The sequence below is a fragment of the Nicotiana tabacum genome, chromosome 23, assembly GCF_000715075.1.
Source record: "Nicotiana tabacum cultivar K326 chromosome 23, ASM71507v2, whole genome shotgun sequence".
NCBI classification, from domain to species: domain Eukaryota; kingdom Viridiplantae; phylum Streptophyta; class Magnoliopsida; order Solanales; family Solanaceae; genus Nicotiana; species Nicotiana tabacum.
The window spans coordinates 92811740-92821494 of NC_134102.1; the positions used below are offsets into that span (position 1 = coordinate 92811740).

At 36.1% G+C, this 9755-nt stretch overlaps 1 long non-coding RNA gene across 2 annotated transcripts; it reads left to right on the top strand.

Moving 5' to 3' along the window:
* Positions 1-658: 658 nt before the first annotated feature.
* LOC107828144 (uncharacterized) lies at positions 659-8053 on the top strand. Of its 2 annotated transcripts, XR_001657682.2 has the most exons (7): positions 659-879; positions 1174-1258; positions 2125-2323; positions 4078-4171; positions 5403-5639; positions 5981-6048; positions 7826-8053. It is a non-coding gene; the product is annotated as an uncharacterized LOC107828144 (long non-coding RNA). The 2 variants fall into 2 exon arrangements; XR_001657681.2 differs by having other exon boundaries at positions 4078-5639.
* Positions 8054-9755: the final 1702 nt, after the last annotated feature.

The window sequence follows — 9755 nt, forward strand, 5'->3', positions numbered from 1 at the left end:
CTTCCATAGTCAAGTACCAAAGTAAAATTTTTTAAATATAAAAGCAACTTTAACTTCTACAGAAATATCTCAAATCAATAGAAAACGGGTCATAATTCAACGATGTCTTCACCCAAATGACTAAGAAACCAGAAGCAAAATAACTCTTTAAAGCCAGAAAAACAACATAGTATATTTTTATCTTCCAATATAAATTTCCGCCACAAAAAATCTCAATTTATAAGGCCTCATTATAATTTTAATAAATAACTTCTTCTTCTTTTTTTACCTTTTTCCTTCTTAGGATCAAGCTATATAGTTGGACACCACGGTCCCCCACATTTTCGAAAATTTCAAGTTAAGGAGATAACATTTTCACAACTCATAAAGAATGCTACTTTATTAATAACAAGCTAATAATATAGTTTCACCCGAAGATTTTTCTTCTATACTAGAAATTGGACCTATGGCAACGAACGGTTATATAGCTTACAATCGCTGCCTAAGGATCTTGGTGCTATTGGGACACTTTTGCAAGTAAACCGTTGCGCTAGTATAAGAACCGTTGCAGTAGGAAGTACTTATCGCAACGGTGATTGTATCCGTTGCGTCAGATACCTCTGTGGCAACGATTTATGGGGATAAAATATCTATTGCAACGGCCATTGTTTCCCTCTTTATTTTCCTACTTTCCATAAACCAGCGCTTTTATTTTCTATTTTACCTTATTAATTTTATTTCTTATACATACACCTCGAGACAACCTCCCAAAAGGCTTTAACACACTTAAGATCTAAAGACCACATGTATCTCAAATTTGAAGAACGCATCTAACAATCTAAAGGCTTAATCAACGAGTTCTCTTAGATCTGTGGAGGTCGATGGCCATCGACAAAAGGGGTAGGTTAAGATAAAAAAAAATTGATTTAGGATTTCAAATTCATAGTCCATATATGATTATATCCAGGCAAGTAATTTTTGTTTTCAAAAGTTATCTTTTCATTTTATATTTTCTCCAAAGATTAAAGAAGAAAGTACCGAGTTCAGTGTGAGAGTGGGAGAGAAAAAAGAGGATGTTAGGAAATTAGAGTTTTGATAAAGTGTATGTTAGAGCAGGATTTTTGATGTCCGCTTAGGGTTTTCATAGTTGGTGTATGTGGTGAGTATTTTTTGATATTTTCCCTTGTTGGCTAGAAAATATTTCTTCCCAAAGCCATCTTCGCGGCGGTAGCGCTTTCCTCGCTGGAAATTGGTAGCTGCGGGAGAACAAAAGAAAGTTGTAAGTATAACTTTTTGTTATAGCACTCTTTGCTTTTCGGAAGATAAGCAAATTTCATTTCAAAAACTTTGTACGGTAGTGTATTTGAATGAAGTCATATTATTGACATGGGGATTTTGGGGGTTTTTTCTTTTATCATTCCTTTCTTGTTCGACTTATTAATTTATTGTCGAGCCGAACATTTTGCTTTTGATTGAAGCATTTAATCAAAATTGGGGATCTGTTAAAGGTTTTTCATATTATAATTCCTCTCTGTATAAAAATGATGCCTTGATTGTGTGATTTCTGTGTTGGCCAAGAAAAATATCTGGAAGTTGGCGCTCTTCCATGTTTTGATGGTATGTTGAACATTTAGACCCATCTTCGGGGTATGCACTTCTTATTTTTCTTTTACAGACATGGAGTTCTTTCGATCTTCTAACTTTGGTACATATATGTTTAGGAAGAAAAAAATGCTCATTAAAGAAAAGTAGATCATAAGGTTTTGACATAGAAACATTGATACAACAGAGACGACTCTTGAATTAGAAGTACTACATTATAAGATTAATTTAAACTACTCTATATAAAAGTTGCATTTTTCTTTTGCAGTTATTGTCTTTGTTGTGTGTTGGTACCAATTTGGTTATGAAAAGTTTCACCTAATTCAGGTTGGGACATCGATAACTTACTGATGGGTGTAGCAGAAGGCATTAATAACTTGCATGGTGATCCATATCACTAGACCATCTAATCTATATTACTATAAAGGATATACTTATGGCTTACATTTGTAAAATTAAATTTCATTAAGATGCATCACTTGTAGTAATTCGTCTACCATCCCTATAGATGAGTATTGGATGACAAGTTTCTCTACTTGTCAGGTTTTTGTTGTGGACTGAAAAGATATCAATTTCTTAACTTCTGGAACTTCGAGATTCCTTCGCCATTTAATAAATCCTAGCTCTAAGAAGATCCAGTGATAAAAAGGATAGCTCCGTGCACTAAGCTTCCGCTATGCGCGGGGTCCGAAGAAGGGCCGAACCACAAGAAGATCTAGTGATGAAATTTAAAATTTTCAAGGTAAAATGAACTTGAAGGTTTTCCTTTTTCTATTGATGTTAAGTACATAGTTTGATATATATCTTTTCCCAGTTATTAGAGTAGGTGGAACTTATAATAGATCAATTCATAGACTTGTGCATTATATATGGAAGTGATAACTGTGGTAGCATCCGAGGTACCGCGTTTCTCAATTAGCTCTGTGCTTCAAAATCTAGCCTTCTATTTATAATTATGTGTAGAATTGAATCTTATGCTACATTCTGGTCTGTTAATCCATTTGTTACCAACTAAACCTTCCTTTCGTAAATCTTGTCTTTGTTTGCTCCTCGACTCTATTTTTTCCAATTAATTTATTTTATAATTTTAGTGTTGCCTTTTGACTTTTTAGTTATTTCTACTTGCCTTAGACTTAGTAGTCTTGAATTGCTGGATATAGAGAAATCTTGGAGGCAATGTTCTCTGCTTTTATCGGGTAAGAAAGTACCAATTATTGCTTAGGAATTGTATAATGGTAAACTGCTCTGTTTTAAAAGGCGTTTCCGGGGCGAGGCGTATCAAAAACGCCCCGGGGAGATGGTGTGGGGCGAAAATCCCAAGAGGCGTACACCCCATAATTTGGGGCGTACACCCCATAATTTGGGGCGTACGCCCGGGTGTTCGGGGCGCATTTTTTTAGTAAGTAGTAAGCCATAGAGACTTTTTCAAATTAAAATAAATTTTGTTGAATTAGTCATTCATATAATACCCAAATTCTCAAAAGTCAGTTTGGTAATTACTCAAAAGGTTTAAAAAGGAACTCAAAAGTATTAAATTTAAAAGTAAAGACATTTTTTATTGCTTTAAGCCCTAATTCATGGTTTTTCTAATTTTTTATCTTGTCCGCTAGTCTACTAATATCTCCCAAAAGCAACGAATATTTAAATTTTTTTACAAATACAAAGAGTACTACATTTTTCTTCATAGCAGCAAATTCAAAGTTCAAATTGCAGGTTAATCATCCTTTTTGTTCCTCCGTATAGAAAACTTTATTCTTTTAGACTCAAATTACTTGTGCTTGTAAGTAACGTATAATAGATTATTTTGATTAGTTTTTTGTGGGGATGGAGCACACATATATATAGTTTTCTTCAATTTTTATGCAATTTTACCTGTTTATAAATATTAACTGTCATTATATTATTTTATAAACTATTAAAAATTAAATACCTATGGGGCTTACGCCCCAGTGAGGCGTATGTAAAACGCCCCGCCTTACGCTCACGCCTTTTAAAACACTGGTAAACTGAACATCAATTCAATGTGCGAGGTAATCATTTTTTATAGCTCTCTTTAAACTTTTCCATCTTTGCATGAAGACATTGTTTATCTCAAGGTCTATTAAAGATGTATGAAGAATGAATAAATAGCTTTATTAGAGTAATAGTAAATTTACATGCAATTCATATATTTTCTGGTAGACCACAACTTTATGATTGTATACTTCTCTGTCATTCTTAACTGTTGAGTGAAATCCATTTCGGGTCTATTGCTACGTTGGAAAGGACATGAGATGAGAAAGACAAGGGAATTCACTAATTTACTACGTCCTGAATAGTAAAGGTTGGGTAAAAGCTAATGGCTGGCACTCATTTAAAATTAAAATATCCAGCTGCTTTTGAGGTGAATTCTGCTGAACTGCTTAATTAGAATTAACGATTTTGTTTTAGCTTGAAGTTTCCATTTCATTGAAAATGAATTTTTGGAAAGTGATGTACTTCTTTGGTGTTACACAGGGTGCTAAAAAATTGTACACAAACCACCTGCGCCCTTTCCTCATGAGACGTCAGGCAAGACGATCATATTTTGGAGTTATTTTATGGAAAACTGGTAAAAGTTATCTTTTATCGTATGTTATAAATTTGACTTTAAAATTTGTTGATGCAACTTGCCAATTAATTTAAGGTTATATAAAGTGTCATTTAATTTAATTTACTAGGATGTAGCATTCTGTCACTTGATGTTTTTGCCCTTTTCCAAAGATTTTCATAAATTCCAGAGTAAGGTTGGAAGAGACTGTGCTCCAGCATGTAAGTTAAAAGGACTTCTTAAGGTTTTTGATCAGTAGTTTGTCTCTTAACATGTATTGTGTAATTGCAGCTTCTTAAGGAATCTCTAATTGTCAATTCAAATTGTCTTATGGAAATATAGTTTGCAGGCCAAGTTTATTAGCACCCACCAAAGAGAAATCCGGTTTGCACAGATGCTTCTTGTCAAAATTTTATTATTAGGTGGTTCTTTTTTGTAGTAACAGTTTCCCTTCATCTTATGTTTGTTTCATAAGCTATTTCAGGGTGAATATCAGTATCTATCCATCGTATAATAATTATAGAAACATACTATAATTATATTATATAAGGCATAAAGTTTTTGACATCTACATGAAGATGTCAACAAGACTTATTATGAAAAGTAGACAAGGTCAGACGGTCTAGATATCTTATTGTAACGACCCGACTTGTCGTTTTATGAATTAACGCCCCGTTCAGTGGCTTAAGGTCTCGAACAGTTTCGCAATATGTATTATGACCCGCGAATGTGGTCGAGTTTGATTTACTGAACATTCGGAATTTAATTAAAAGAACAATTTTTATTTAGAAGCTTAAATGGAAAGAGTTGACCGGAGAGTTGACTTTTGAGCAAACGACCCCGGAATAGAATTTTGAGGATGGCAATAGTTTCGTATGATGATTTCGGACTTAGGCGTATGTTCAAATTTGGATTTGGAAGTCCGTAGGACAATTCGACACATTTTGGCGAAAATTGAAAAATATAAGATTTTGAAAAAGTCCGACCGAATGGTGAATTTTTTATAACGAGGTCGGATTTCGATTCCGGAAATGGGAATAGCTCCATTAAGTTAATTATGACTTGTGTGTAAAATTTGAAGTCATTCCGGATTGATTTGATACGTTTCGGCGCAAAATATAGAAGTTGAAAGATTTGAAAACTTATAATTCGATTCGATCCGCGATTCGTAATTTCGGCGTTATTTGACGTGGTTTGAAGCCTCGACTAAGTTTGTATTGTACTTTGGGACGTGTTGGTATATTTGGTTTAGGTTCCGAGGGCTTCGGGTGGATTTCGGAAGGTTAACGGATCAATTCGGACTTGAAGAAAAGCTGCTGGAATTTCTGGGTAGCTGCTATTTTTTTCGCAGGAGTGTGAACAGTACCGCAGGTACGAAACTGGGCAGTAACATAAGGACCAAAAATCAGTCACTTTGTCATTTTCGATTGAGATTTTGGAACTCGATTTTTGGGCGATTTTGGAGGAGTTCTTCACGACTTTGACTTGGGTAAGTGTTCTATATCCTAAAGTGTTTATATTTCATGAATCCATGATTATTCATCATTTAATTCGAATTTAAATGGAGAAAATCAAGATTTTTGCAAAATCTTCTAAAAATAAAAATTTAAGATTTGAAGGTCAGAGTTGTTATTGGAATTCGATAAAATTAGTATGGTTGAACTCGTATCGGAATGGGTGTTCGGATTTCGTAAAATTATGTCGGGTTCTGAGAGGCGGGTCCCGCATCGACTTTTGTTGACTTTTTGGAATAAAATTTTAAGTCGACGTATTATTATCCGGAATTATTTTCGATGAATTTTAATGAAGTTATGCAATGAATTTGGATAGATTTGAGCGGTCTGGAGGTCAATTCAAGCAAGAAGGCAATTTTGGAATATCGGCATAACTTCAAAAAGGTAAGTGTCTTGCTTAACCTCGAGTGGGGGAATTACCCCTTAGGCATCGAGTCTTATGTGCCATTTATGAAATGTAAAAAGCCGTGTACGCTAGGTGACGAGTACGTACTCGGATTCTATGTATAAATTTTATTGAGTTAAAGTCTTGAGCATATTGTGTGGTAAATTGGATAATTGTTGGTATATATTTAATCATCTATTTATCGTGCCTAAATCCTTGTTGTTGTTGAATCTGTTATTATATGACAATTTGATGTGATTGTTACTTGATTATTTATGTAATTCCGTGAATTTGGTGGTTTGATAATTATTGGAATTTAATTTCATTATGGATTTTTCCTCTGCAAATAATTAATTAAATGAGCTTAAGAAGAGGTGTTTATATAATTATTAAAAATTTAAATTTAATGAAGACTTTGTTTTATGTTAAGTAATTTCTATCCCTATTGATTGTTTTTGGGTGTCGTACACATTGTGTGGAGCTTTTGGCTATTTGTTGTGAAATTAATTGACTTGGTTGTAGCTTTGAAATTTTGTTGTGGCCATTGGGCAAATTGTGATATGAATTAATTTTGTTATGCTGCCGTGATAATTTCCCGTGTAAATTATTGTGTTGTGTTAATTATTATTTTGAGGATATAAGGGTGGCATTTCACCGTTGATATTATGTGGGTATAAGGGTGGCATTTCACTGTGGTTTTGTTTGTTGGAATATGGTCTGGGCGGAGCGATAAGGGTGGCTATTGATATTATCTGGGCGGAGCGATAATGGTGGCTATAGGAGCGATAAGGGTGACTATTGTGAGGAACGATATGTGACGATGTGGAGTTGTGGTGTTGGTGATTTTCATATGATGTTGTGATTTTCTTGTGTTTATTTTTATACTTTGTGCAATTTGTCTTATTGTTTGTAAATTGATAATAATCTGATTTATGTTGAAATTGGGAGCCTGTGGCTATTGCCACGCGGATTATAAAATAAAATGTGGGCACGAGGTGCCGTGAGTAAATAATAAGGATATTGGCACGTGAATTATTCGTGCAGTTGTGATATAAAAAGTGGGCACGAGGTGCTGTGATTAAATGATAATGATATTTGGCACGTGAATTGTCCGTGCAGTTGTGATATGAAATGAGGGAATGAGGTACCGGGGAAATAATATGATTTGATTATGAGACCGTGAAAATATGAAAAATGGGTTGAGACCCGTGTTTACGAAAAATATGAAAATGGGCTGAGACCCGTATTTTTATGATTATGAAATGAGGTGTCACATGGTGATCTTTTTAATTGAAAGAATTATATTCAAAATATTTATTTGGAAGAATTTTTTATTCAAAAAGAATTATATGAAAAAATTGTAATTGAAATATATTTATTTGAGGAAATTATATTAGAAGAGATTTATTGAAAGAATTTTATATTCGAAAGATGTTTATTTGAGGAAATTATATTTGAAAAAGAGTTTTATTTGTAAGAATTATGTGTGAAAGATATTTAATTGAAGAACTTGATTTAACTGAGTATAATTGTATTTATCAATTGTTGAGCGATATTAATGGTGATTTTATTGTCTTACTGTGCACATCACTGGTTGTTTTATGTTGCTCTTATTATTATTTGTTTCCTATTATTTTGTATACTATATTGCACATGTTATTAGACTAGTGAGTGTCTTGACTGTACCTCGTCTCTACTCCACTGAGGTTAGTCTTGATATTTACTGGGTACCGACCGTGGTGTACTCATACTACACTTCTACACATTTTTGTGCAGAGTCAGGTATTGGAGGTATCGGACTCAGACAGAGTTAGAGTGGGATCGCAAGGATTCAAGGTAGATCTGCTTGGTCGTCGTAGTCCCTTGAAGTATTTTTATTTCATTGTACTGTTAATTTTTAATCAAACGGTACTGTATATTCGGTCCTCGTGATCATTCTATGTATTCAGTTAGAGTTCGTGACTCAGTACTACCAGTCTTCGGAGACTGTTATATTTGTAATTATTTTCGCTGTTGGTTTATTAAAAAAAAGACTTGAAATGTAATTGTAATCGGCTTACCTAGTCTTAGAGACTAGGTGCCATCGCGAAGCCTGTGGTGGGAATTTGGGTCGTGACAGTTGGTATCAGAGCTCTAGGTTCATAGGTTCTAAGAGTCACGAACGAGTCTTGCGGATCGGTACGGAGACGTATGTACTTATCTTCGAGAGGCTACAGAACTGTTAGGAAATTTCCACTTCTTTCATTCATGTCGTGAGGATTTGTTGATTGTGGGATTTGAGCTTTTGTATCTCTATTCTCTCACAGATTGTGAGAACACGTACTACCAGGTTAGCTGAGCAGGCATCCGCACATACTGTAGAGGCCGATGCAGAGGTCGAGGAAGGGCACCTGCCGCGACTAGAGCACCTGTCAGAACAATAGTTGAGGAGCCGTCAGTAGCTCCAGTTGGGGGACAGGTACCAGAAGCACATGTTGTTACTCCCGGACTTTAAGAGACTTTGGCACAGTTCCTGAGTATGTTTGGTACATTAACTCCAGTTGGGGGACAGGTACCAGAAGCACCTGTTATTACTCCCGGACTTCAGGAGACTTTGGCACAGTTTCTGAGTATGTTTGGTATATTAACTCAGGCGGGATTGATCTCTGTTGCACTAAATATTTCGCAGATTGGGGGAGTAGCTTAGACTCCTACCACAACTCTAGAGCAGTAGGTTCACGTTGATCAGGTTCCGGGTGTAGTACCGGTATAACCTATTATTCCGGTTCGGCCTGAGGTCAGGCCAGAGGCATCAGAAGAAGAACAAAAGAGACTTGAAAGGTTTAAGAGGTATAGTCCACCTACTTTTAGTGGCACAGCTACAGAGGATGCCCAAGAATTTCTAGAAAATTATCACCGTATTCTCCGCACCATGGGTATTGTGAAAGTGAGCGGAGTTGCCTTTACTATATTTCAACTGTCAGGCGCAGCGTATCGGTGGTGGCAAATCTATGAAAAAGGTAGACCAGCCGATGCAACACCACCAACTTGGGCTCAATTTTCGAAAATATTCTTGAAAGAGTTTGTTTCCCAGACTCTCCGAGATGTGTGGCGCACAGAGTTTGAACGGTTGCGTCAGGGCACTATGACAGTGTCAGAATATGCTATCAGGTTCAGTAAGTTAGCCCGTCGTGCACCTATCTTGGTTCCTACAATCAGAGAGCGGGTCCGCAGATTCATTGAGGGGCTCGATTATGATATTAAAATATGCATGGCTCGAGAATTGCAAATTGACACTCCATTTCAACAAGTAGTGAAGATTGCGAGAAAGATTGAGAGTGTTTTAGGCGAGGAAAGGGAGTCTAAGGAGGCCAAAAGGTCTCGAAGATCTGGAGGGTTCAGTGGATTTTACTCTTCAGCTAGAACCCATTATAGCGGAGGCTCGAGCAGTTGGCCAGCTCAGTCCGCACATTAGATTACTCGGAGTGCTTCAGTAAGTTCTTACGATGCACCACCGGCATGGGATTCCTATAATGGTTATTCCAATTATCCGGCACAGACTCAGTACGAGCAACCGCGACCTCAGAGGGATTGTTATGAGTGTGGTGATACTAGGCACATCATGAGAGGTTGTCCCAGACTTGGGAGGGGTGGATTTCATCAGAACACTCCAGCTACAAGCTTTATTCCAATTGATACTCCACGTGCACAGTCAACTATAGGTGGA